The sequence below is a fragment of the Lactuca serriola genome, chromosome 7 (assembly GCF_051521515.1).
Source record: "Lactuca serriola cultivar US96UC23 chromosome 7, Lser_US96UC23_V15, whole genome shotgun sequence".
Lineage (NCBI taxonomy): Eukaryota > Viridiplantae > Streptophyta > Magnoliopsida > Asterales > Asteraceae > Lactuca > Lactuca serriola.
Window position 1 is genome coordinate 69,739,319 of NC_136414.1, and position 6,094 is coordinate 69,745,412.

The window sequence follows — 6,094 nt, forward strand, 5'->3', positions numbered from 1 at the left end:
GTTCCCATTCCTATTTAGGTTGTTAGTGTTAAGAACAACTAGGGTGGCTGCTACGGCTGCTGTGACAGTAGCTTGGAACGTGGCTGAGTCCATCTGGAGGACTGGTGTCTTACTGGAGGGTTGGTTACGTTTCTTCGGAGGCATGATCTGCTACATGTCGGAAAAAAAATGAACTTGTGAGCGGCAATGGTTACCTCTGGATGTATTCTAAATGTTTATATGCATGAAAATTTCCCATTTTGCTATCTGGTTCTCATTGGTCCGACCCACATTCCTATGATGTGGTTCTAGCATGAAATAGAAGTAAGTTTCTAGAGTAGTTAGAGACTGAGTGTCATCCGAACTCAGTTACCTTCGATTGGTGAATATTGATTTTTAAATTTTGGAAAAGATTTGAAAACAATCCATAATAAGGTTCACATGACACAGACTTATGAATCCTTTGCTGGTCAGTTCATTGGGCTGGTTGGAAAAATTTTGTACTCCCGCCGGCGTTAGATGATATGAAGGCTTAGCTACAGGAGTAGCTCTGGGGATTAAGTTGATACGAAACTCAACTTGGTGCTCGGGAGAAATCCGTGGAAGAGTTTTGAGGAAGGTATCGGGAAAATTTGCAGACTTCGGGAAAGTTCTCGTGGTCTTTAACATTTGCATTTCATTATCATGAGCTGGAAATGCAAAGCATTCCTTCTGCAGGTACTTCTGGGCTTTGATGCATGACATGATAAGAAGATTCGAACCGAGTTTATCATGGAAAATGGCGAGGGATTCACCAGAGGAAAAATTGAGACAAATCGTTTTCTCGAAACAGAGGTTATTAGCGTGATTGAGGTTCACTCATCTATGCCGATCATAATATCGAAGCTCTTTATGGAGAATGACATGAGATTGATGGGAAAGGAGTGGTTGTTTAGGGTAAGAGTACAACCTATAAATACGTTTCGAAGATGAATAATGGTAGGACTTTGATAAAGTTACTTAGTTCGCAGGTTACTGATCTAAGATATACGTTTGTTAACGATGACCTTTAACTGAGTTAAGACTATTGTCTCTTTAGTTGGTATTAAGATTACTCAGAGTTAGTAAAATTTTTGACCTACGAGTAGGTCTACAACATACCAACAGAAGGAAAATTCGACAGTATGAAGAACTAGCAAAACAGTACTTGCAATACAGAGTTGTTTACGGGAAAAAGTGCTACTTAGAGCATAAGTAGGAAGTCTATTTTTATCTACAAGAAAGGATGAGTAGAGTATTTCCTACTAGCGACGGGGACTCCTCGAATGGATCCTTAAGTTAGCCAGCTGGCGCTCCATGTCAAGAAGGTGTCGTTCGAATACTCTTTGGCGTACAAGGAGTTCTATGACTTCAGCTCGAGTTGCAGCGAGCTCTCACCGCAGGATCTCGTTGTCACCCATAACCTTCTCATGAGCATCTTCAAGGCGGATGGTGCGGATTTTATGCATTCTCAGATGCCATTATGTCTAATTCCAGATTTTAAACCTCGACAACGACGACGAACGGGTCCAAAACACATTAGAACCATCTCGAAGAAGGCAACCAAAATCAAAAGGGAAAAAAGTAGTGTCTTGGAACGAAGAAGAGGAGGAAGCTTTAACGAAAGCTTGGATTTTCATATCTCGTGACTCGAGAAGAGGCAACACATAATCCGTGGAAAGTTTTGGAATTGTGTTTTGAATCACTTTCATGCGCTACTAGGAAGACAAACGGATCAGTCGTACGACACAATCAATGAAAAATGGTGTGATCTACGTGTGGCTTGCACAAAGTTTAATGACATATTTGAAAATCTAAAAAATATGTAAAAAAGTGGTTGTAACGACTTCAACATTTTATCAACCGCATGCTACCAATTCAAAGTTACCAATAATGGTAAACCATTCTGTCACCAAAAAGTGTGGGAAGTTTGTCATAACAGTCCAAAATGGGTCCTTAACCCGGAGACGTCGCATTCAGAATCGACCACCGACTCCAACAAAAGGCCAAGAACTTTCGATTCGGACACGGGTTTTGGGCTCGACCTCAATGATGACTTCGATGTTGAAGATGCAGAGGGTCCACCAGAAGTCCAACTTCCTCGACCATCGGGAAAGAACAAAGTAAAACGGGCGACGTCTTCAAGCGGAAAACAACCACAACTAGTGACGACGGACTTTAGGAATCCATAGATAAAACTCTTTGTTTTCTTGAAAAAAAGTATGAATCAACGGAGCAAGCTCATCGTCAAAAAATCGCTCTTACCGATCTTCAAATCATCAACACAAAACCCCAACCGGATCTCGACCCGTAAAATCTCGCGACATTTCTAAAAATCCAACAAGTGCGAAAAATATGGAAAATAGGTTCTAATATTTATGTTTTAGTTGGTATGTTTTATGTTTTTTTAAGTAATTTATGATTTTTCTAATGTTTTTTTTAAGTATTTTATGATTTAAATTTGTGTGTTTTAAAATTAATGTAATATGTTTTAATTTAATGTGTGTTTTTATTTGAATTAATTTTTTTCATTTAAGCTAATAATGTCAAAAAAAAAATGATGTGTAAGTAACAATTTCCAAAGCTAGTGGTTTGGTAGTGAGTTTGTAGTGGAGCTCATATGCTCATATGACATCATTTTGGAGGAGTTGAGTATGACCATACCCCTTAACGTAAGTCAAGTCTTTGTCGATCGTAGTTTTCTTCTTATTCACACCAAATGACTATAACTTGTTTTCTATTCTTTTTGTATCTTTTGAAGCAAGTCGTCCATTCTAATGAATTATGTCCGTTCTATTTGGCATCTAACTGTGATATTTTTTATTGTCGTACTTTTTTGTGGATAATATGTTTTCCCATTGGCCGTCGCTGTTACGGCTTTATCAAGTTGGCCTGGTCCCTCTTGACTAGTACTCATTATAAGAGATACAACGTGGCATCATTATTCTTAGGATACTAATTAACACATTAGTTACAGCTTAAAATAGAAAATCAAGTAACTATCATTCATTTAATATAATATTTCTTGCGCCGAAAGTATACTTAAGACATTAGCCACAACTTAAACCTCATTACATTTCACTGAAAGAAAATTAAATGAAGTACTATACACTTGCATTTACACTTATTTTGGACGACTTTCAATATTTGTATTTTCTTTTGTCGACATATTTTATCTGAATTCTTAATTATTAACTAATGGTTATAGATAAGAAATATCAAAACACGATAGGTTTTTTGGTGCTTAAATTACCATCTATCATGTTATGATTGAATTTCTAACATGTTTGTGGAATAACTATTCATTAATAAAAATATAAGTTAGTGATTTCGGATTTCGGAAACTAATAACTACTTTTTTTAGGCTTTTGATTAATCGTCTAATATTTCTACGGATAAATTGTGGTATATAGTAATCCTTAATTGCTCCATGCATCGTTCATCTTCACCACGTGCCCACTTGCATGGAAATCTATTTGTCTTGTAATCTTGTTTGAAAATAATTTTGTTTTGTAGGTCTTCCTAAAACAGCCAAAACAAATAACCAAATATTCCTATCTCTAGTTGTCTTCTAATCATATTCTAATCATACACGGTTTTAAAAAATATTATGATTTTTGAAAACCGAATTATAAAACCGCTCCAATCGAATTATATTTTGATTGGATCAGATCAAATTTGAATTTGGTTTGAACTATTTTGATCTATCTTTTGAATACTGAAATCAAATTGGATTCTTTTGATTGGATCGTATCAAAACGATCCATCCAAACGAACACCCTTGTCAGTATCCCTTATTTTATTTATCGACGGTTTAAAGAATGGTTATAAATACAGTTAATTAGTGTATCAAGCTTGTATCGATTCCACTACATGTTTATTTCTAATGTCGTGTTTTCTTCTATCCATGCCTAGCATCTACCTAGTGCTCCTTACACTACAAGAAGTCCGGGTATTAGCGGCGACATTAGGGCAATCGCGGCGACACATAGAAGGAAAAGTCAGCGCGTCTTTTCGCTTTCCTCTACAACCGTTGGATTGAAAAGAACTCAGACGGATGGGGGTAGTTTGACGCGGATCGCTGTAACTGAGTATTAGCGGCGACGCCTTTAACGGCGACACCAGACAATAGCTGCGACATGTAATGCGTCAATTACATGTCGCCGCTATTGCCTAGTGTCGCCGGTAATACTAACCTTTCTTTTAGTGTTAATAAAATTGTATTATTACAAAAAAGTATATTTTAGTAAGGTTTTTCAAAATAAGTATTGGCGAAGAGATGGATTAAACAAGCGAAATATCTAATCAGTCTATTTTTTTAAACTATAAGAGAATTAGAAAGAGGTCAGTGACATATTAAAGGTAAACGAAAAATGATATTCGTCAAATAAATATTTATATAAAATCCCAAATTAGGCTTACATGCAAAGTGTTATACAAAATAATTATAAATTGTAAAGTTGACTCTGTCGTTACAATGTTTCACGAAAACTAGTTTACAAAACACGGATGCATGCATTAAATCTTTTGCTTTAATTACATTGAACATATAATATACAGTGAATTCCGTTTTTAAGCAACTGAAATGAACACGCGATTATGTTATTGTACCAACTAGTAATAATGCCTACATTTCTTCTTAACATCCGAATGAAATTTTATTGATGGGTTTTACGAGCATTTATGATGAAACTCATGTCATTTTCGTTTAGATAGTCTTATAACTAGTTGTGAAACCCGTATGTTATATGAGTTGGATAAAACAAAAAAGTTAAATATGAAGGTTAAAACAAAAATTTATTTAAATTTAAAATTTAAAAAGAAACATATTAAATACTATATGAGTTGTAATATTGTAATTTATTAGTTATTTTCAATTAAGGCAATTATTAATTAAGGTGTAAATATGATGTGTTAATTAAGAAAGATAAAAAAATGAGAAAATGACAAATGAAAAAAAAAACATTTATTAAAAAATATCACAAAATGACAAGTGTCAAAACTCATGAGAGATTGACATGTATCAAAAAAAACCTTCATTTATTAAGGAGGATTTTAGAGGAAGAAAATTGAATAAACATATTAAACTATTTATCAAACAGTGATGAAGCTAGTAGAAAGCGATTGGCATTTCCATCTATAAATACCGTAAGTACCTTCGATATCTTTACAGAAAACAAACTACAACACTTTCTAACTATAAGAGGTAAAGCCTTGAAAATGGCTTCAACAGTTTTGGTAATCACAGCTTTTCTCCTTACGTTTAACCTTGTTTTCTTCACTCTTGCATCCTCCACTAATACCGCAAAAGGCTGCCCACCTCCACCAAAACCTTCAACACCTTCAAAACCTCCAACACCTACACAACCTTCAACACCTCCGACACCTCCAAAACCTTCAACACCTTCAACCCCTCCCAAAGCTACTTGCCCGAGAGACACTCTCAAATTGGGTGTGTGTGCTAACCTCCTCAACAATCTTCTCCCCATAGTCGTAGGAAATCGATCAGAGACACCATGTTGTTCTCTCATTGCTGGTCTCGCAGATCTTGACGCTGTAGTATGTCTTTGCACTGCGATTAACGCTAATGTCTTGGGAATCAACCTCAACGTTCCTGTCTCATTGAGTGTGTTGCTTAATTACTGTGAAAAGAAGGCCCCATCTGGCTTCCAATGCACCTAGATTTTGACAGCTTAAAATTATAGATTTTTGTATTTTGGAATACATTTTGTTATGTTCGATATGATGTAAAGAAGCATGTATTATCTGATTCGAGAATAAATTTGTGTGCTTGAATTTTGAAATTTTAGTGACTTTTACAAAATTTAAATTCTTAAAAACTCATAACATAAAAAAAATTCATTTAATACCTTTAGTGTATATCACTACAAGAAAAAATGTAATTAGCGGCAACAAAAGTCGCCAGTAAAGAATAAGAAAGTCATCGGTTATTACATTTTTTACACACATTTATAAATATATGGCGTTCCACTGTCGTCGAGTACTTGAAGTAACAGTTATCACATTTTTGACATGCACGTCTGATTTTACCATTACTATGAAGGTGTGACTTGGACTTATCGATAAAAGCTTTGAG

General features: G+C 35.3%; 1 pseudogene; it reads left to right on the forward strand.

Annotated features, from left to right (window-relative positions):
* Nucleotides 1-5,172: 5,172 nt before the first annotated feature.
* Nucleotides 5,173-5,801, forward strand: LOC145061843 (14 kDa proline-rich protein DC2.15 pseudogene; annotated as a pseudogene).
* The last annotated feature ends 293 nt before the right edge of the window (nt 5,802-6,094 follow it).